Below are 23402 nucleotides of genomic sequence, written 5' to 3'. Positions count from 1 at the left end.
CAAAAAATGTGTATCTTATATAACTATTTTTACTAACCTTGAATATCTTTCAGGAATTGAATGGTTTCATACTTCTGTGCTCCTATCTTGATTTAAATTAGCTCTGACAAGTGTTCACTACATTGAAGACATAACACAGTGTGAAAACAGGGAGCCTCTTCTGCTCGTTCAGAAAGGATTTTCTGATAAGGATTATAACTTATGCAGCATCCCAAATTTTAACAGCTTTTTTTTTTTTATAATGGAGAGGTAAAAAACATTCACTGTCAATTAAAGAGACTATGCCTGGCATATTTCCATTGCTTGCTAGCTATGGAGACATGTAAACATCACCTGTGCTCTAGAATAAGATTCCCCGCTGTTGAGTGCCACCAACCTAAATTACAAGCTTCAATCTACGCCTCCAGAAATTTAAGAGTAGTAGAAGCAATCAGTGTGGCCCTGAAAACGCTGATATTTCTGCCATGTGGAGATGGGTGCCTACCATAAAATTATGATTTGGATACCAGGGGAAAATCCCTCAAACTCAGTTTTCCTGGTGGAAAACAAGTCGCAGTTCCCATAAATGACATTTTTAAGCATCACGAAGAAGTGTTTGTTCCTGAATGAAGTCAGGTGATACTTAACAAAAGATGTGCAGTGCTGCCTCTCATAAATCAGAAAATCATCAGAGCAAAAAAAAAGCTCAAAGATCCAAAAGCTTGTGATAGAGAAGAGGAAGTTTTTACAGAATGACAGCTTGTGATGGTGCACTATGGAGAACTGCCACACACAACTATCAAATGACAATTTCTCATCAGAAGGTTCTGCTTAAAGAAATAGCAAGAATGAGCTGGCACACAGCAAGAAAAGGAATGACATGTAACAGGCCTGTCAACATAACCCCGGAGTCAGAGTAAGACATAATACCACACACATAAAAAAAATCCGTTTCAAAGTGGTTTTACAAACAAGTTTAATGCCTGGGGGGATCTCTGTAAGGAAAGGGAAACTGATGACATATTTCTCTGCAATTATAAAAGTTTTCATTGACTGACTCCCAAGCAAAAATCACTATTATTTCAAGCGCTCCCACCTGGGAAAGCAAAATTTCATTAATATTATAGTATGAATTTCAAATAATTTTCTAAAGTGACATTGATATTACAGTTTAAAAATACACTTCATTTTAACAGTGTATCAGATATATTAAATTAGTGCTAGGCCGGCGCCGCGGCTCACTAGGCTAATCCTCCACCTTGCGGCGCCAGCACACCGGGTTCTAGTCCCGGTCGGGGCGCCGGATTCTGTCCTGGTTGCCCCTCTTCCAGGCCAGCTCTCTGCTGTGGCCAGGGAGTGCAGTGGAGGATGGCCCAAGTGCTTGGGCCCTGCACCCCATGGGAAACCAGGAGAAGTACCTGGCTCCCACCATCGGATCAGCGCGGTGCACTGGCCGCGGCGGCCATTGGAGAGTGAACCAACGGCAAAAGGAAGACCTTTCTCTCTGTCTCTCTCACTGTCCACTTTGCCTGTCAAAAAATTAAAGAAAACAAATTAGTGCTTAAAATCAACTTCATATAATAACACTAACTATTAAGTTAAAATATAAGCATTGTGTTTTTAATTGTCTATATTAGCAGAAATGATATGAGCTGTATTATGGCAGTAACTATAGTAAGCAACAACAAAAACTATTTTTCTTTTCATCATAAAGAATACCATTGTTGCATCACTTGTGCCTCTGGGCTTTTAGTCCAGAAGATAAATTTAGCTTTTTCTAGGACTGTTTACTGAACCATGCACACAGTTTATAAAGATGATTTATGCATTGCAACTGTAATTTAAATTTTTCATAATTTTGTCTATTTAGGCATATTGTTTAGGTTGGGGAGAGTTCTCAATTTCTCTGTGTGCATGTTTCCTTTTGAGCCAAGTATTTTTTAAAGATTTATTTCTTTATTTATTTGAAAGTCAAAGTTACAGAGAGAAAGAGAGAGAGAGAGAGAGGTATCTTACATCCACTGGATGGCCACAACAGCCAGGGCTGGGCCACGTCAAAGTCAGGAGCTTCATGTGGGTCTCCCACAGGGGTGGTAGGGTCTCAAACATCTGGGCCATCTTTCGCTGCTTTACCCAGGCCATTAGCAGGGAGCTGGATTGGAAGTAGAGCAGCCAGGACTAGAACTGTAACCATATGGGATGCTGGCATCGCAGGCAGAAACTCAACCCACTATACCACAACGTGGGCCCCTTGAGCTGAGATTTTACTTTATACTGCTGATTCCTCATATGCCTTCTTATTTATATTCCCCATTCTTGAAATATGTTCTGTCCCAGAGCACCACGAATCACTCACTCACTCACAGAATATGAACTGAGACCCTCCTCTTCCCCACATTGTTTTATCATAGCTCTCTGTGTGCAGTGATAAAAATGCTTTGGATTACTACAATTTTGTCAACTGAAAATTCGTATCATGTTAACTATGTCAAGAAAAGTAAAGAAGGCCGGCACCCCAGCTCATTAGCCTAATCCTCCGTCTGTGGCGCCGGCACCCCAGGTTCTAGTCCCGGTTGGGGCGCCGGTTCTGTCCCGGTTGCTCCTCTTCCAGTCCAGCTTTCTGCTGTGGCCTGGGAGTTCAGTGGAGGATGGCCCAGGTCTTTGGGCCCTTCACCCGCATGGGAGACCTGGAGGAAGCACCTGGCTCCTGGCTTTGGATCTGTGCAGTGTGCCGGCCGCAACACACCTGCCATAGCGGCCACTTCGGGGGTGAACCAATGGAAAAAGGAAGACCTTTCTCTCTGTCTCTCTCTCTCACTAACTGCCTGTCAAAAAAAAAAAAAAAAAAAGTAAAGGAAACATCACTGAAACTGTGCAGAATTGGGGTATATAGCTAGAAGTGACTATACAATTTCAAAGAATGCTTTCTTTCCCTTTCAAATTTTTTTTTAATTTTTTATTATTTGACAGGTAGAGTTATAGACAGTGAGAGAGAGACAGAGAGAAAGGCCTTCCTTCCATTGGTTCACACCCCAAATGGCCACTATGGCCGGTGCTGTGCCAATCTGAAGCTAGGAGCCAGGTGTTTCTTCCTGGTCTCCCATGCAGGTGCAGGGGCCCAAGCACTTGGGCCATCCTCTACCACCCTCCTAGGTCACAGCAGAGAGCTGGACTGGAAGAGGAGCAACCAGGACAAGAACCCGGCACCCATATGGGAGGCTGGTGCCGCAGGCGGAGGATTAACCAAGTGAGCCACGGCGCCAGCCTTCCCTTTCAAATTTTTAATTGCACAAGTAATCTATCAATGTAGATTTTATATTAAAAGTAGTAGCATTATTAATAGCCTTCAAGTTTCCTACCTGCAAGGAAACAGAGATACTAGTATATTGCACATTTTCTAACTCTTATTCTTCATGGAATTTTAAGAAACTTGAATGGAAGTTTGGTAAGAAGTTAGGAAAATAAGAGATAACCAGAGAGTCACATCATCTAAGAACTTAAAAAAAAAGGCAAGAGTAGAAGCACCTGATTTTGTTTAAGGGGGCATTCTGGCTAAAGGACAACAAAAAGATGGTAGAGGGACAAAATGGAAGCAAGGTAACAGGAGTGTAATCACAGCACTCCAGACGGGAGAAGATGCTGGCTTAGCTGAGGTGTTTGCTCTGATCAAACAGGTCACATCCCCAGGCTTTTCTGAAGGGAAATCTAAAAGCATTTGCTCCTGACCAGTTCTGTTCTTCCCTCCTCTCCAGCATTCTTGGGGTGAGCATTTTGCACGGGAGACAGACTGGGGAAAGTGAAGCCAGCCTCAGGAGGCAATGCTAGTTTTTGGACTAGAGATAAAGAAGAATTCTATTTTCTAAAGGTTATTTTTTTTTAACTTTAATGAATATAAATTTCCAAAGTACGACTTATGGATTACAATGGCTTCCCCCCCATACCGTCCCTCCCACCCACAACCCTCCCCTTTCCCACTCCCTCTCCCCTTCCATTCACATCAAGATTCATTTTCGATTCTCTTAATATACAGAAGATCAGCTTAGTATACATTAAGTAAGGATTTCAACAGTTTGCTCCCACACAGAAACATAAAGTGAAAAATAATAGATGATTTTTTTAAATGATGATGAAATCAGATCAGACCTATTGTCATGTTTAATCCCAGTGAGAGTCAAGTTGGGAGTTGATAATTTCTTTTTTTTTTTTTTTTTTTTTTTTTACAGAGGATCAGTTTAGTATGCATTAAGTAAAGATTTCAACAGTTTGCAGCCCCATAGAAACACAAAGTGAAATATATTGTTTGAGTACTCGTTATAGCATTAAATCTCAATGCACAGCACATTAAGGACAGAGATCCTACATGAGGAGTAAGTGCACAGTGACTCCTGTTGTTGACTTTACCAATTGACAGTCCTGTCGATGGCATCAGTAATCTCCCTATGCTCCAGTCATGAGTTTCCAAGGCTATGGAAGCCCTCTGAGTTCTCCGATTCTTATCTTGTTTAGACAAGGTCATAGTCAAAGTGGAGGTTCTCTCCTCCCTTCAGAGAAAGGTACCTCCTTCTTTGAAGACCTGTTCTTTCCACTGGGATCTCACTCACAGAGATCTTTTGCCAGAGTGTCTTGGCTTTCCATGCCTGAAATACTCTCATGGGCTTTTCAGCCAGATCCGAATGCCTTTAGGGCTGATTCTGAGGCCAGAGTGCTATTTAGGATATCTGCCATTCTATGAGTCTGCTGAGTATCTCACTTCCCATGTTGGATCACTCTCCCCTTTATTTATTCTATCGGTTAGTATTAGCAGGTACTAGACTTGTTTATGTGCTCCCTTTGACTCTTAGTCCTTTCATTATGATCAATTGTGAACTGAAATTGATCACTTGGACTAGTGAGATGGCATTGGTACATGCCACCTTGATGGGATTGAATTCGAATCCCCTGGTATGTTTCTAACTCTACCATTTGGGGCAAGTCAGCTTGAGCATGTCCCAAATTATACATCTCTTCCCTCTGTTATTCCCACTCTTATGTTTAACAGGGATCACATTTCAGTTAATTTTCAACACTTAAGAATAACTGTGTTTTAATTATAGAATTAAAGGTTATTTTAATTATTATATATATATGCATCCAAATACCTTTAAAAATATGCAGCATTATATTTTAAATCATTACTAAACACTTTAGATTTTTAAGTTGCTTTTTTCACTTAGGAACTACATGCTAACACAAACAGATCCATCTCATCTTTTCATCTATTTTACTCTTACAGAACATGGATTTAGTCATTCCATTTCTAATAATTATCTATGCAGTTTTCCAAATTACTGCTATTTTAAAGAGAACTAGTAAATATTCTTTACATTTTTGTGCACATATACAAATACAAATATTTTATTCTAAGCTTCAGAATAAAATTTCCAGATGCTAATTTATGTGGAAATTTTTTTAAATTTTAGCAGTAGATAACAAATTTGAATGCACCGGGGCTGCATACATCGTCATTCCCATCATAGTATGAGAGCATTGATTTTAAAAAATTATTTACTTGAGAAGAAGAGGTGGGGGGAAGAGAGGGAGAGGAAAAGGGAAGAGAAAGGAAAAGAGAGGGAGAGAGAGAGAGAGAAAGAGACAGAGAGAGGCAGGAGTTCTGATCCAAATGCCTGAAACAGCTGGGTCTGGGCAAGGCCAAAGCCAGCAGCCAAGAATGGAATCCAGGTCTCCCAGGTGGGTAGTGGGAACTCAATTACTTCTACATCACCTTCTTCTCAGGGTTTGCACTCTGGAGCTGGAGTCAGGTGCTGGGGGTCAGAATTAATCCCAGGTCCTCTCAAGCAGCACCCTAGATTCTGTGCCAAATGCCTGCTCTTAAGAACACTGATTTTAAAACACCAGAAGTATGAAATTGGCAACTGGAGATCTAAATCTGCTCCACATAATTTGGAGTAGCCCAGATATATATTTTATTAGAATGTACAATCGTTCTGACTAGCCATAATAGTCTTCAATTTACCACAAGCACCAGTGGCTGCTCCTGTTTCACCTATTCCTGATATCTGTGGGCATGTGAATATGTTGCCTATGCCTAGAGAGATGCCATTTCTTATCTTTCAATCCACTACTCACTGGAGCAACAGATGCAAACCTAGACTGCCCTACACAGATGGGGATGTATGATCACCCTACAGAGCTCAAGCAGCTACCTAATGCTTAATCCCACCTGATTACCTCTATACTGCATTGCCATTTATGTTTATGTTTCCGTCTAATAAACTGCTTATAATCTTTGCTCAATTTCTTATTGGTTTAACTTTCTCACTGAATTTGTGTTTGCTGGGAACACATTTTATACAATGTTACATGTTGCTAATTTGGTTAAATTCTCTGATAATTTTCTTTTCATCTAGGTTAATGATGTCATATGCCAAATGAAAGTCTTAAATTCTTTTTTTTTTTTTTTGACAGGCAGAGTGGACAGTGAGAGAGAGAGAGACAGAGAGAAAGGTCTTCCTTTGCCATTGGTTCACCCTCCAATGGCCATCACGGCCAGTGCGCTGGGGCTGGCGCACCACGCTGATCCGATGGCAGGAGCCAGGTGCTTTTCCTGGTCTCCAATAGGGTGCAGGCCCAAGCACTTGGGCCATCCTCCACTGCACTCCCTGGCCACAGCAGAGAGCTGGCCTGGAAGAGAGGCAACCGGGACAGAATCCGGCGCCCCGACCGGGACTAGAACCCGGTGTGCTGGCGCCGCAAGGCGGAGGATTAGCCTCGTGAGCCACGGTGCTGGCCCGAAAGTCTTAAATTCTAATCTTACATCTTTTCCATTTTCATTTTCAATACTGAACAATATTTTTCAAATTCTTTGCTCTTCACCAAGTTATGAATCTATCACATTCCTACTTTGTTTCTTACATATAGGTCTTAGATCCATCTGATGGTATGGGAGCACAATCTGAGTCCAGATTTACCTGTTCACTGTGTTTCCTATGTTCCAATCCTTATGCTATTCCTGTGTCCCCTGTAATATTCCTTTAGCCGAAATTTGAGATCAAAGAGGAGGAAGCAAGATGAAAGAGGAAAGACCAGCTTCAGAATAAAATCTTCTGTAGGAACTACTTTCACTCCTTGAACTTCGATCTCATACACCAATACCCTTCTCTAATCGCTGAAATGGGATTGTACATGGTAGATGTAGTACTTACATGAAAACCATCTATGCATGCTCCCTGAAGTCCTATTATTTCCTGAATTTAGAATATAATGAGTGGAGTAGAAAATTTGAAGGGAACCTAGCAAATAACTGGAAAATATTTTCATAAGAATAAAGGTTCCTTAATAATGTCACTGGAAGTAATCTATGTAGTGGGTATAGTGACTGGCTAATATGCAGGAAAAGTTCCTAATTATGATAAGGAAGACATTTTAAAAGTAGTAAAGATGGAGTTTTTTTGGTCCACCTTGGATGTGACAGCTGGTGGCAGTCCTGTGCCCCTTACACAGAGCACAGAGAGAAACCAGAAGGAAAGTAGAATTTGTATTTGAAGCCTGTAGACTGTTGCTGAGGCAACAGAAACCACAAAGCTAATGCTCCACATAGAAAAGATGTTGAATCATCGAACTGGGTTTTATAGCAGTTTCACTCTGAGGACATTTTCTAGTTCTGAACATAAGCAAGAGGTTGAGAATCCAGTACCAAACCAAAGTAGATTAGGGTTCAGAGACGGAGAAACTGGCAGCCTTTGACAGAGACTTGGAAGACATGGCCAGCTTCACACCAAGCCAAATACTGATGACAAAGATTCACAGGTGGGAAGGTAGAAATGCAAGCAGTGAGCCTCGGGAAGCAAAGCATGAGTTCTCCGCAGTCTCTTGAGCTAAACTCCCGTGGATGGCTGCACAAGCCAAGGAGGAACGAATCTTAAGTGAATGAGCCTTCTCAGGCTGCAACAAGCCTGCGCCCTCGGCAAAGTCTCAACCTTGACTAAAACGACAGCGGCCACACTATCTTACTGATAGGGTAGGAGTAACCTTCTGTACAAGGAGATATCATCATTAGGAAACTGTAAAAGGTTTCTCTGGACATTCTACTCAGATTACCAGAATGACATGAAACACAAACACATGATTGGAAATTAAGACCAAAAAAAAAGACTATAGAAAAAGTGCTTCAAATGATCAAGATACTGGCATTAGCTGTACCTTAAAATTACTATGATCTGTATGCTCAGGAATATCAAGGAAAATAGAAAACATACTAAAAGATAAAACGTTTCCCAGAGACTATAAACTTAAAAAGAAAAAACACTAGAAACTAAAATAGTGTAGGCCTGCTCTGCTCACATCTGACATCACAGACCTATAGGTCTGCATCCCAGGCTTGCTCTCCATTCTAGCTCTGTTCATGTACATCCTGGGAAGCAGGGGAAACGGCTCAAGTACCTGTGTCCCTACTACCCACATGATAGACACAGACTGGGTCCCTGGCTCCCAGCTTTGACCTTTACTATCAGAAGAATTTTGCTAATGGCCTGGGTAAGCAGTGGAAGGGCTCAAGTCCTTGGGTATCTGCCACACACAAGGGAGACCTGGAAGAATCTCCTGGCTTTGGTACGGCTCAGCTCTCGCTGTTGTGACCACTTAGGGAGTGAAGCAGTACATGGAAGATCTCTGTCTCTCTGTATCTCCTTCTTTCTATCTCTGTCAAATAAATAAATAAATAAATCATTAAAAATTAAAGACATTAGGGGCCAGTGCCGTGGCGCACTAGGTTAATCCTCCACCTGCGGTGCTGGCATCCCATATGGGTGCCGGTTTTAGTCCTGGTTGCTCGTCTTTCAGTCCAGCTCTCTGCTGTGGCCCGGGAGTGCAGTAGAGGATGGCCCAAGTCCCTGGGCCCTGCACCTGCATGGGAGACCAGGAGGAAGCACCTGGCTCCTGCCATCGGATCAGCACAGCGCCGGCAGCTCCCACCGTGTGGTCATTTGGGGAGTGAACCAACAAGGAAGACCTTTGTCTCTGTCTCTCTCTCTCACTGTCTGTAACTCTACCTGTCAAATAAATAAATAATCTTAAAAAATAAAGAGATGATCAGGTCATGGGGATAAGGTCAGGAGAAGCAGGTTGTGATGTAAGAGTGAGCTTGGTCCCTCTGCAGTCTGCTGCCTCCTCTCTCACACACATATCCCGCTGTACAATACCAGCTCCTTTTTCTGCTTCTCCGCTGTGTTGTGATGCAGCCAGTGGGGATTCTGTCAGCCACCAGTGCCTTGCTGTTTGGAATTTCCAGCCACAAGAATCATGAGCTGAATAAACCTCTTTTCTTCATAAGCTATCCAGCATCTGATATTTTGTTATAGCAACACAAAGCAAGAATGCTGCTTAGAACCAAGAAACATTTCTGAGAGAAATACAAGACAACAGATAGATGGACCAAATGCATGGTTCAAAGCACTCAAAATCATTTATTATTATGTTGCAATCTCAACCAAATCTTAAAGTGTTTACTTATGAAGTTAAAAAAGTTTGTGCAACAGTTTATATAGAAATTCTTACTTTTTCTTTAATTTTTACAAAGCCATAATTTCAATCCCCTCTATAACCAGAGGCTTAATTCACCACTAAGCATAATATTCAACAAGTAAATGTAGGAAGATCATATTTTCACACAACATTCTGAAGTACCCTTGTGTGAAAGGCAATTCAACCTAAGTAATAAGGAAGTGTAAATTAAAATCACATTGAGGGATCCTACACACCCACCAGGATATCTGAAACTAGGTTAAATAACACCAAGTGTTGGCAAAGATTTAGGGAAGTAAAGTTTTCCCATTTGCTACCTGAATAGTAAAGTGGTAGATATCATTTGGAAAGCTTCCTGAATACCTCTACTGAAACCAAAGGTATACACACTCTGTCATCCAGACATTCTAATTCTAAATGGATTCTGTCAAAGTGATCTTCATTTTCGTCTGTAAAAGAAATATGCAATAAAGATAAATCTCACAAATGTAATACTAAGGTAAAAAAAAGTTACTGGAGAACACATTTTATAGGATTCCACTCTATAAATTTCAAAAATATGGAAAACGACCCTGTGGTGTTAGAATGTGGGATAAAGGTTACTTCTGGAGTCCTGGTAAAGCTCTATTTCTTAATATTGGTGTTGGTGTTTACATGGCTATGATCATTTTATAAAATTCACTAATGTAGAAGCATACGATTTATGTATTTTTCAATATATATGTGATTTTTCAATATAATTAACAAAGCAGAATAGACAGATCCTTCCAAGTAATTTCAAGTGGACTTGCCTTACAGTCATTACACACTAGCTCCACTGTTGGGAAAAGTTCTTTGATGGATGTCTACAAAACAGATACTGTTTCTCCACGCTGAGATTAGGCTGTGACAAATGAGGCAATCCTCACATCTGTATCTGTGTGCTCCGATGTTGTCCAGCCTGCCATTTTTCAGTTTCCAGCAGACAGAAGGTACTCAAAAATACTGGCTACTTAACATTTTCTTTTGCTTTCTTTTTGTTTTGTTTTGTTTGTTTTGAAATCAGTGTACTTGTATACAAAATGCTCAACAACTGTGTTTATAAAACACACATGATTGGTGACAGGTACATATTCAAACAAATTGTTTTTGCGTGCTAATGACGGGACTTCTAAAGTCAAAAGCCAGTGGGCTGCAAAATTGTGCTGTACATACTTTGAACAATAATTATTTTTATTTTACAAGAAATAATGAAATTGTCATTCCTCTGATAGATGTAACATAAGGTTCTATAGAAAGAAATTTAAATTATCTACTTTCATTTTCTTTCTGCTGTGTGACATATTTTTCATTACAGAAAAATAAGAACAAAACACAGAGCCTTATTTAATGTCCTCCCACTTCCTTTGGTGATAATCTATGTTGTCTGCCCTATGCCTTTCACCAAATAAAATAAAGGACCACTGATTTTACTGAGAAGTAATCAGTAACTGGATAACTAAAAAAGATATAAGGATATTACCAAAGTATTCCTTTCACTAATAAAAATGGGTACAATTTAAATACGTCTCCTTACTGCAGAATTCCTTCTAAATCCATTTCTACTCTTCTCCAGGGAAAAAAAAAAAAAAACACTTTTCCTCATCATACTGTGTCCAAGCAGTAGCTGTGGGGACACAGCTTCATTCTGTCACTGAAGGACCTGCACAGCAGTGCAGTGCCATGTTAAGGAGGCAAAGCAACATGCTATACTTACTCACACTCTGTCCTGAGATAAGGACCAAAGGAAGTGTACTTGTGCATCCAGAAAACGAGTATACTTGGAATTAGAAAAAAAGAATAACAGCACAAAGGAAGGTGAACAGATTTACGAATCAGAACAAACTATACTGTAAATATAGAATTATAAACATCGGTGACCATTTCCAAAATAATTCTCTGCTATTAAGACTTAGCTAGGCCGGCGCCGTGGCTCACCAGGCTAATCCTCCGCCTTGCAGCACCGGCACACCTGGTTCTAGTCCCGGTTGGGGAACCGGATTCTGTCCCGGTTGCCCCCCTTCCAGGCCAGCTCTCTGCTGTGGCCAGGGAGTGCAGTGGAGGATGGCCCAAGTGCTTGGGCCCTGCACCCCATGGGAGACCAGGAGGAAGCACCTGGCTCCTGCCATCGGATCAGTGCGGTGCGCCGGCCGCAGCAGCCATTGGAGGGTGAACCAATGGCAAAGGAAGACCTTTCTCTCTGTCTCTCTCTCTCACTGTCCACTCTGCCTGTCCAAAAAAAAAAAAAAAAAAAAAAAAGACTTAGCTACATTCATTTTTGAAAAATTCTGAAAGTCTAATTTTAAAGATAAAGTAGGGATGGATAAGAGTCTGAAGTCTTTGGGAAGACAGTAATGCTTATAGACAGCAAAGTGATCAGATTCTAGACTGAAAAAGACAGACTCCAGTGTAGTGTTTGCATTCCAAAAATTATTTCGACAATTTCTACTCTACTGTCTGTTTCCCCTGAAAGCAGCATGCTGGTGTTACTCTCACCAGACTGCTTAGGATGGAGTCTTTTATAGTCGGGTTGGCCTTTTCACTCATCAGCTTTACCATATCAGACCCAAATCCCAATGTACTTTTTTGAACCCCACAAGAAAAAAGACACCAGAAACACATGATATTAAGGTTTCTGTGAAGGAGTTAAGTATCAACTGAGATAACTGAGGAATAGTTCTTGGCCTTATTTGCAGATGTATATAAAAGGAAATAATACATTACACTGTCTAGATGAGATATTTCATAAAAAGTTGATGGTGGAATTAGAAAATGCAACAAGCTTCCTGGTAGAAAATATGTTAATATATCTATACCAAAGAACTTAAAATTCTGCTTTTAGAAAATGATAAAGGGGCCAGAATTGTGGTGCAGTGTTAAGCTGCTACCTGTAACAGAAGATTCTCATAAAACAACCACCTTGAGTCTCAGCTGCTCTGCTTCAGATCCAGCTCCCTGCTAAAGTGTCTGCAAAGCAAAGGAATATGACCCAAGTGCAACCATATGGGAGACCCAAGACGGAGTTGCAGGCTCCTAGCTTCGATCTGTCCAGCTCTAGCCACAGCAGCCATTTGGGGAGAGAACAATCATGAATGGAAGCTCTCTCTCTGCCTAGCCCTCTCTCTCTGTAATTCTGACTTTAAAATAAATAAGTAAATCTTAAAAAAAAGAAAACGATACTAAAAATATTACACATTAAATAAAGTATTTTACATTAAACTATGTTTCCATATGCTAGAATATTTTAGTAATTAGAAGTTTGTTTTAATTAATACTTAATTGTTTGCTCAATGTTCATGAGAAGGAGATACAAATTTCATAAACAGAATATTTTAAATTTTGTCAAAAGTGTTCATTTATGTATTATATGAAAATAATAAAATTTCTGCGAGGTTATATGTCAAAATATCAATAATAACTAACTCAGGCTAGTGAAAAAATAATTTTTAGATTATTTTTAATATCTTTTTCTAAGTTTTCTAAAAATAAGGATATTTTTATTAAATAACACAAACAATAAAACAATAACCTATCTTCAGGCCCTAGTGCTTAATACTGTGTCTCCTCACATACTAATATCACCCTTATTACCTGGGTCCATTCTTGTTCCATTTACCCCAAAATGTGTACCTATCAAGACACTGGTGCAAATGAGGAAACACAACCCAATACTTGTTATTAATCTGATGCCTTCAGCAATCCCACCTCTGTCATTCCCCCCTATATTTCTTCCCAGTTGATGCTTCTTACCCTCAAGTTGGCTCTATGTAATTTATTATCAGATCTTGGCATCTTAGGACTTTAGTCAATACACCTATCTCTAACTTCATTCTCCTTTAACATAAATAACACACTGAGTGTATCTAGTTTACTTTGTTTTAATTCTAATTTTTTAGATGAATTACTCTAGTAGGACATTTTATATCTAATCTATAGGTGGTCAGATTGGGAAACAGCATTTCTAATCTCTAACATTTTTGCCTATTTATATCTGTGAATGAACGCCAAATTAACTACTGAAAATGAATGGCCTCAAGTCCATAGGTTGAGCTCCATTTTAAATATAGTTACATGGCCACATAACCAGGGAAGGTCAAGAGTAGGCTAGGGACTTTAGTTATGGTAAGCAAGAAAGAACAAATCAAAGAATACCATAAAAGCAAAGAATATATTTAATTCTAAATCCTGATCAGTCTTGAATCTCTTGTTAAATTGACAAATTTTCCTTCAGATGTAAAAGATTAGCTCAATAGATTTTTAAATATCATTTGCCCTTCAAAACTATTTGTCATTCTGGAAAGATGTAAACAGAAAAATTAGCAAACCTTCCTTAACTTCATTTATATAGAATCTGATTTACAAAAAGAACTCCTGTCTTTTTCCACCTTTTAGTAACAAATTTCTAGTGAAATAAACATCTGGTAAAGTCCATTTATCACCAGAGCCTTATGAAAAACGTCAACCCCAGAAAACAGCATCCTAGGAACGTGTTTTCTATAATGACAGAGCTACTTCTATGGCATCTAACAGTGTCACCCTGCTTCAGTTTTCTGCACTCAGGTTCTCTGACCTGAGAGGAACATAGTCATATACTTCATGACAATTTCCTAAAACTACAGTAGCACTGGCTCTGGTCAAACAACTAAAATCCTGAGACTATATCGATAAGGACATCAACATGAAATAAGTAATTTATTTTTAGCTCCATGACTTGCCTCCAGATGTCTGAGAACTGATAATAGGCACTCAAACTAAATTCTGGAACACATATTTCCCTTTTTCCAAATACCAGAAGAAAGTAATTAAGCCTCACCTGGACATTACCCTCCATAGCCACAGAAAAATAAAGGAGAAAAAGATTGTTATAGAGTGAGAGAGGTGTGATCTGGCTCGTCAGTGTCTGTATATAACCAAATTCATGGAGATGGCAACACAGGTTACTACTAGCTGCAGCAGTCTGATAAAACTATTTTGTCCACAAAGTTTAAGTAGGTTAAAAACCATCCCAAATTTCTAAACAGTCAATATAGAGATATATCACAAGTGTCTCACTTGCGAAGGTATTTTTCCATCAAACAAACATTACAAACAACGATTAGGTCCCCACTCCAGTCAATACAAACCTATATGAATCAGAGTGTACAGAAATCTGTTAGCAATAACACTGCACAAGCTATTTATCATGTGTAAGCATGTTTCCCTTTAAAAAGAATCTAACAATGCTTATTTTGGACAAATATATTCTTTTTTTTCCAACTCCTGGTTTACTGAAAAATAAAAACAAATCAAGATGGTCAAGATAATTTGCTCAGCAACCCGGCTCTCATTTTTTAGGGTAATTTAGACATGGCATCCAACTGGACAGAGTCCCGAGGTAAGCAGTAGAATGAATCCTTGGGCTGATGGAGGAGAGGAGAAGCTAACAAAAGCCTTATGAAGAGTTAGAGGAGTGAGACCACTGCCACAGAGGCCAAGTGTTTAAACAGCATATAGACAAGGAATATACCTTCCAATCCCTTCTCCCTCTGTCTTCGTCATGAACTGAGCAGGTCCATACAACAGATCTCAAAGGAAGATTTTAGATTCACTCCTGTTCACTACATACCATTAATAGCACAATAACATTTACCACAGGTGAATGATATTAAATATTTCATACATGTCTTTCAGTAATTTTTCCAGTAATGAATAGGCCATCTCAAACGCAATGATTCCCACAGTAAGACAGCCCTGTGAGCAGGACTGTGGACCAGTGCTCACGGCTCTCTTTTTGGTGTCAGCATTGGAATACGTTCTGTGGCGGCATATTTGCTGACTAACATCTCAGAGGTGCAGATATTAGTCAAAGAAGAGACCATACGACTGATGTTTTAGAGGCCTATGCTATAAAGTAAATTCAATGAGGCCCTTTGGGTCCACCTAGGCTGCACTCAATTTCAAATATTTTTAATAGGTTCAGTTTTCAAGAACAAAAACTCTGCCCTCTGAAGACAAACAAATGTTGTAAATGGGAAAAGCAAACTAGAAGAATGCTCTCAAAATTACCTTTGCTGTCAGCAGGGCCTTAGATGCACTCTGTATAGTCAGACTACTGCAGACTCATCAAATTTTGAGGGACATTTCTTCTCTGAATCATCTTCATCCTTAGAAGGTCTAGATGTAAAGAAGCCAGAATATAGTGGAAAATTATTTAGTTGTACTTTGTAATAAATAATAAAGATCATGTTTATATAAGACATTATGTTTTAAAACCATTTTTGAATATATTATTGGCTCAGTTAAGTATTACAATAATGCTGTGAAGTACTTTAAACCTCTTTAGAGATAAGAAATGAGCTCAGATTAGGCCAGCAATTCAATTTGTCCAATACTATATGGCAAACAAGTAGATGAGACAGCATTTAAACTTACGTCTTATTTGAAACTAAAAGTCTAAAAAATCATTATAACTCAAGATAATTATTCATATTATTCATTTATATAAGGCATAGACCATTAAATTTACTTCTTTATAGGAAGTAAAGATTTAATTAGTTCATCAAAATTTGCAATTAAGGAAAACTGCTTCATGGAAGAAGGGCCTGAGAAAAGGGACAGTGACAAAGTAAAAAAGCTCCCGAAGTTATCCAAGCTCCAATGCCTGGAACCTGACACTGAAAATTGAGGTGGCCATGGAGACAGTGCAGATGTGAATACATTACGGATCTTAAAATGAGGAGACTGCCCTGCCTCATCTGAACAGGTCATCAACGCAAACACAAGAGGCTTTCTGAAAGAGGGGCAGAGAGATACTTGACTACAGAGGAGAAGGCGCTTTCTCGAGAGCAGAGAGAGAGAGAGACCCAAAGATGCGAGGCTGCTGGCCTGGAAGGTTAAGACAGGTGCAACGAGCCACGGAATGTATCCCCAGAATCTGAGAAAGGCAAAATAAATTCCCACAGGAGCAGAGTTAAGTGAATTGCTGGGCAAAGAATCCATGTCAGCAAATTTCAGTCACTTAACCTCTCAGAATACCACATAAACCCATTAGTTTGTTTTTAATTGTGTCTATAATAAGTTATAAAAGACAAAAGCATATTAATATAATCGTGGATATTACGTAATTCCTGAAAGGAAAATTGTGTTCTAAAATAATTAAGTGAAATGATAATGAGGTATAGGAAGCAAATCCTGCAAATAAAGACCATGAGTGTCCTTTATAAAACAGAAAATAACCGCAGGGTCCTTAATCACTCACTGCAAGAGAAGTAACTATCCAAACCTTGTGTGTTGCTTCTCTTTTGACAGAGTAGAATCGTTACCGGAAGCAGCTACACAGAAAGGGACTATGGCTCCCAATTTCCCCAGCAGTCAGACGTGTCCTGAGCTCTAGCTAGTAGAATATAAGAAGTTGAGTGTCACTTCCAAGACTGGGTCATAAGAAAACAGTAGCTCCTTCATGCTCTCTTTCCAGCCAGTAGATAGAAATGATCAGGTAGCCTTGAAGACTGGGCAGCAATGTACATGAGATGCGCAAATCCATGAGTTACCACTAACAGGAGAACCACTTACTGATAGTTATCCTAGCTCTCAAAATCAATGAATGGAAGAAAAATATTTTATGCCATTATGTACATATTAATTTGTCAAATGATGATATCATTTTAGTTATAATAAATGCATTATTCAAGAACTACTAAATAACTACTCCAGGCCATATATAGCTTGAGGTCTTAGGGTCAAATTGGTAAACAAAACGAAAGCTTTTCACCTATGGAGCTTAGATCTGGTGTCAAAATATCCAAATCAATCAGCCAATAATTTCATATGCTGAAAATAAATGAAAGTGGGATCAAGGTACATAATAATGAGGTGACATTCTGATCAGGACAGGTTCTCTGGAGATGACAATGAGCAATCTGAAACATGAGGGTCAATCCCAAATGAACACTCCTTGCAAGGATGTATCAGTGAGCAGGACTCAAACAGGCAAAGGCCCTAAGACAGGAATGGAACTGGTTTGTTTCTACAACACCAAGAAGCCAATATCGCTGGAACTCAGTCAACAATAGGGAAGGTAGACGAAAAGGAAATCACAGAGATTGCCATATAGGAAATCAGCTGGGACCCCATGGGATTTCTATGTGTATTTGAAAGGAAGAAAGCGGGGCCAGCACTGTGGCACAGTAGGTTAAAGCCCTGGCCTGAGGCGCCAGCATCCCATATGGGTGCTGGTCATAGTCCCGACTGCTCCTATTCTGATCCAGCTCTCTGCTATGACCTGGAGAAGCAGTAGAAGATGACCCAAGTCCTTGGACCCCTGCACCTACGTGGGAGACCAGGAAGAAGCTCTTGGCTTCGGATCGGCACAGCTCTGGCCATTGCAGCCATCTAGGGAGTGAATCAGCCGATGGAAGACCTTTCTCTCCGTCTCTACCTTTCTCTGTAACTCTGTCTTTCAAATAAATAAAATAGGCCAGGGCTGCGGCTCAATAGGCTAATCCTCTGCCTGCGGCACCGGCACACTGGGTTCTAGTCTCAGTTGGAGCGCTGGATTCTGTCCCGGTTGCCCCTCTTCCTGTCCAGCTCTCTGCTGTGGCCCGGGAAGGCAGTGGAGGATGGCCCAAGTGCTTGGGCCCTGCACCCCATGGGAGACCAGGAGAAGCACAGGGCTCCTGCCTTTGGATCAGCGCACTGTGCTGGCCGCAGCGAGCTGGCCGTGGAGGCCATTGGAGGGTGAACCAATGGCAAAGGAAGACCTTTCTCTCTGTCTCTCTCACTGTCCACTCTGCCTGTCAAAAAAAAAAATCTTAAAAAAAAGAAAGTGACATAAAACACTATACCTTTGAAAGAACTTCACCCAACAACATCATGATGCTGTAGTGGCATAATAATAGAATTAGAGTGCAAGTAGCAGGAAAATGCAATCGTACACACAAAAAACTTAATAATGCACTAATATGTAATAGAGAAAATTCCTATTTTCAGTGTAGAAAAATTGGATGTTAATGAAGGAAAATGTGAGAAAGATGAGTATCACCGTATTTGAAATATTTTAAGGGCAGAGCTGTGGCACAGAGGGTTAAACCACAGCCTGCAGTGTTTGATTCCAGTCCTGGCTGCTCCACTTCTGATCCAGCTCCCTGCTAATGCACCTGGGAAAGCAGTAAAGATGGCCCCAAGTGCTTGGGCCCCTGCAACCCTTAGAAGATTCTCGTGGTTTCTGGCTTCAGAAGAAGCTCATAGCTTCTGGATTCGTCCTGGCTGGATCCTGGTTGTTGCAGCTATTTGAGGATGAACCAGTAAATGGAAGATTCTCTCTCTCTCTCTTTCTCTCTCTCTCTCTCTAACTCTGCCTTTCAAATAAATAAATAAATCTTTTTAAAAGAGGGAATATTTTAAAGTAAGAAGACAAAAAATAGGCATAAAGGGCCTGAGTAGACTTACTTCTGAAGAAGACATACACCGAGCACTCTGATATGGGATGTGGGTGTCCCCATTGGCAGATAAGGCTGCCACACCACGAGGCCCTCCCTGGATAGCCAATTGTTAATGTTTTCTAATAGAAGAAAAGCAAACAACTGCATGGGCAAAAACAACAACACAGAAATATTTTTATTCTCTTTCTGCCACATAGCTGAGAAAAAATGTGGGATTTGATTTCTCCTAGCTCTGATTGCTTAGTTTGGTGTTCCTATCTTTAAACTTTGAAAGGGAATATCTATGTTTTATTTTGGAATAAATTTACTGTGACATGAAAAAAAAGACAACATAAAAATGGCCAATAGGAATATGAAAAGGTGCCAAAAATGACTAATGAATAAAGGAATATAAATTAAAAATGCAGTGGTACATTATCACATATCTATGAAAATGGTTATTACTGGGGTTGGTGTTGTGGCATGCCAAATTAAGCCTCCATCAGCAGTGGTGGCATACCATATGTGTACCGGTTCAAATCCTGGCTGCTCCACTTCCAATCCAGCTCTCTGCTAACGAGCCTGGGAAAGAGGCAGAGATGGCCCACATGCTCGGGCCCTTGCACTCATGTGGGAGTCGGAGGAAGCTCCTGGCTCCTGGTATTAGATCGGCCGAGCTCTGGTCATTTTGGCCATTTGAAATTTAAAAAACAAAAAAACTTAAAAAAAAGAAAATGGTTATTATCAAGCAGATGAAAGCTAACACATGTTGTGAAGATGTGGAGGACTACCCTTTCACACTTTTAGTGGGAATAAAAATTAGTCATTTTCAAAAATAATATGAAAGTTCTTTAAAAAACTAAAAATAAAATTACTGTATGATGTAGCAACCCTAATTCTTGGTTTATATCTAAAAGAAATGCAATCAGTATGTAGAAGAGATAGCTGTATCCTCATGTTCATTGCAGCTTTATTCACAACAGCTAATGTGTGGAACAACCTGAGTGTCTGTCAAGAGACGAATGGATAAAGAAACATGAGATGACAGATAGGTGGATCGATAGATAATTCATCCTTTTGAAAATGAAGGGGGGCAGCACTGTGGTGCAAGAGGCTAAGCCTCTGCCTGTGGTGCCAGCATCCCATATGGGTGCCAGTCCTGGCTGCTCCACTTCTGATCCAGCTCTCTGCTATGGCCTGGGAAAGCAGTGGATGATGGCCAAAGTGTTTGGGACCCTGCACCCACGTGGGAGACCAGGAATAAGATTCTAGCTTCTGGCTTCAGATATGCTCAGCTCTGGCAGTTGCAGCTCTCTGGGAAGTGGGCCAGAGGATGGAAGACCTCTCTCTCTCTCTGTGGCTCTGCTTCTCAATTAAATAAATAAAATCTTTTTAAAAAAATGAAAGATGGGTTCAGTGCTGTGTTACAGCAGTTATAGCTACCCACTACAGTCTGGCATCCTACATAGGTGCTGGTTCGAGTCTTGGCTACCCAACTCCTGATTCAGATCCCTGCAAATATGGCTGGGAAAGCAGAGGAGGATGGTCCAAAACCTTGTGTCCCTGCACCCATGTGGGAGATTGGATGAAGCCCTGGTCCCTGGCCCCTGGCTTTGGCCTGGCTCAGCTTTGGGATTGCAGCTATTAGGGGAGTGAATCAGAGGATGGAAGATCTGTCTCTTCATCTCTCCCTCTCTCTTTGTGATTCTGACTTTAACAAATAAATAACTTTTATAAAAATGAAGGAAGCCCTACATGGCTGACACTGAAGGACAACATGCTAAGTGAAACAAGTATAAGACAGACAAATACTGCAGGATCTCATTTACATGTGAAATCTTAAAAATTACTCATAAAAGCAGAGCGATTAGTAGAATATTTGGAGAAGGGGAAAAGGGTAGATATTGGTGAAACATTAAAATTTATCAACCATGCAGAATGAACAACCTCTGGAGAGCCGAGGCATGGCAGGGTGACTGCAGTAATTAATGCTTTCTTATATATGTGAAATTTGCTGAGAGTAGATCTTCAGCTTCTTTACACAAAAAATAAAAGTTGCAACTATGGAGAGATGATGGGTATGTTCTCGAGCTTGACTGCGGTGATCTTTCCACAACGGACGACAAAGCATCACATGGCAACCTTAGCTACGCACAGTTCTTATCTGTCAAGTACACTGCAGTAAAGCTGGGGGGAAAAGGAAATAGCTTCTTTTTTTATTTATTTTTTTTTTTTTACAGGCAGAGTTAGACAGTGAGAGAGACACAGAGAGAGAGTTATAGACAGTGAGAGAGAGAGAGAGAGAAAGTCTTCTTTCCGTTCATTCCCCAAATGGCCACCACAGCCAGCACTGTGCCGATCAGAAGCCAGGAGCCGGGTGCTTCCTCCTGGTCTCCCATGCGGGTGTAGGGAACCAAGGACTTGGGCCATCCTCCACTGCCCTCCCGGGCCACAGCAGAGAGCTGGACTGGAAGAGGAGCAACCGGGACTAGTACCCAGTGCCCCAACCGGGACTAGAACCTGGGGAGCCGGCACCGCAGGTGGAGGATTAGCCAAGTGAGCCACAGCGCCGGGAGGAAATAACTTCTTTAATGCCAGCCTCCAAGAAGCAGCCATTTGCTTTCCAGATTTACTCAGCAATCTACTACTTTTCCAGTCTCCAGTCCTACCCTGTTACAATACATTCCCTGCACTTAGACTGTGAACTTTCTAGAATGTGAAACAGATAACATCTTCTGCCTGCTTTAAAATTCATAATTGGCTCTCTGCCACCTAGAGGATCCAGTCCCAATTTTCTATAGTATCTTAGTTTGAAATGAGGATCCTGGTAAATTTGATTCTTGGAAAATGATCTCAGGAAAATAATGGAGTGGAAAAAGTTGGCTGGGAAAGGGAGAGAAGTCTGCAAAGATTGTCCTATTAAGTTCATGACTAGTGTGGGCAACTGGGGCTCAAAACCACTGCAGATTTTCTGTGTTTTTACAATTGCATTGAGGGGTTTTTCAGTCATTGCTTCCAAACCCCCTTTGTTGAGAGTACTCAGGCATAAGTAACCTTGCTTTCAATTTGTGCTGCTTGAAAGTGAGCCCTGTCCTGTAGCCCTATCCTGTAGCAAGACCTCAGGCAGAGAACAGAAAAATCAGCTGCCTCTTCTTCTAACATTTATCTATTTATTTGAAAGGCCAAGAAAGAGAGGGAAGAAGGCAGGGAGGCAGACAGGAAAGGTGGTTCACTTTGCAAATGGCTATAAAACCCCAGGCTGGATGAGGCTGAAGCCAGGAACCAAGAATTCCATTCAGGTCTCTTACATGGGTGGAAGGTCCTCAAGTACGTGGGTCATGTCCTTCTGCTCTCCCAGGTGCAACAGCGGGCAGCTGGATCAGAAGCGGAGTAGCCAGGACTTGGACCAGCACTTTGATGAGGAATGCCAGCCTTATAAAGGGTGGTGTATCCTGCTGTGCCACAATGTGGGCTCTCCAAATCAGGTATTTCTGAAGTAACATGGGGTCTTGTCTGCACTGTAGAAATCTTCTTACCATCTAACTGCAGGTGATTTCAAAGATGCTAAGGGGATATGTGATATGGCATTGCTAAGTTTGCTTCACATGGTACATAAGACTCTTATATTCAGATTTGGAATCAGAAAATTCATCTCTGGTTCTCTGGTCCTTACAACTTATCTGTATTGAACTCCTCAAAATTTCTTGACCAGACCACACTTTTTCTTAATTATAAATTCACAGTTGTATAATATGAATCCCTTCTCTCTGTTCCCATGGTAGATGACTCATATTTTATTAGAGCACTTAGCTAGCATTGCAAGACCTATTATAATCTACGGATTCAGTCTAACACGGAAATTACATAGAGGGAACATTCATGAGTTTGCTGAGTGAATAGGAACAGGACAATCCCTTGAATGTTGGTGAGACTGCAGACAAAACCAATGAGCAGGCTTGTCTGATGGGACCAAGTAGAAGAAATGCAGGCAGAAAGGGTAGCAGTGTTTTACCAACATAAGGAAATGCATGCTGCTAGATGATACTTCATGACAGATTGGTAAACCAGTTCCTTAAATACAGCAAACAGAATCAAAGTATGGGGTTTATCCTCAGACTGAGGTTACCAGAAGGATCAAAATGATAAGCTTTTTAATGTCTAAGTTTTAAACAACCCCCTGATTGGGTGTTGTCTCTCTGCAGATTTCAAGAGTTTCAGGTAACAGCTGCTGTTATCTGAAAAAATTACTCTTCATTAATGTCCTCTCTGCCTTCATAAACATATAGTAACTCAAAATGCTTGCGTTGATTAAAGAGCCACAGAGGCAGAATGTGGCATGAGATCTGTATGCAACTCATGAACCCATGGACCCTGTTTCCCAGTCTAGGACATGGGTGTCTATGGACTTTCCTTACCAAGGGTACCTTACAGGCCGCCCTTCCTCTTCAAGCCATAAAAGAATATTAACCTGAATGCCAGTCCCAGTCA

General features: G+C 40.6%; 1 long non-coding RNA gene across 1 annotated transcript in view; it reads right to left on the bottom strand.

The window, feature by feature from the left end:
- LOC149126012 (uncharacterized) overlaps positions 1-23402 on the bottom strand; it is a 496014-nt gene that overhangs the window by 97367 nt on the left and 375245 nt on the right. Inside the window, exon 3 of the long non-coding RNA XR_016235192.1 lies at positions 15562-15669. This is a non-coding gene — a long non-coding RNA (uncharacterized LOC149126012). The remainder of the gene's footprint in view (positions 1-15561; positions 15670-23402) is intronic.

This window comes from Oryctolagus cuniculus, chromosome 6 (assembly GCF_051225735.1).
Source record: "Oryctolagus cuniculus isolate XC-2025 breed Fujian yellow rabbit chromosome 6, ASM5122573v1, whole genome shotgun sequence".
In the NCBI taxonomy this organism is placed as follows: Eukaryota; Metazoa; Chordata; class Mammalia; order Lagomorpha; family Leporidae; genus Oryctolagus; species Oryctolagus cuniculus.
This window is presented reverse-complemented; position numbering and strand designations above follow the sequence as displayed.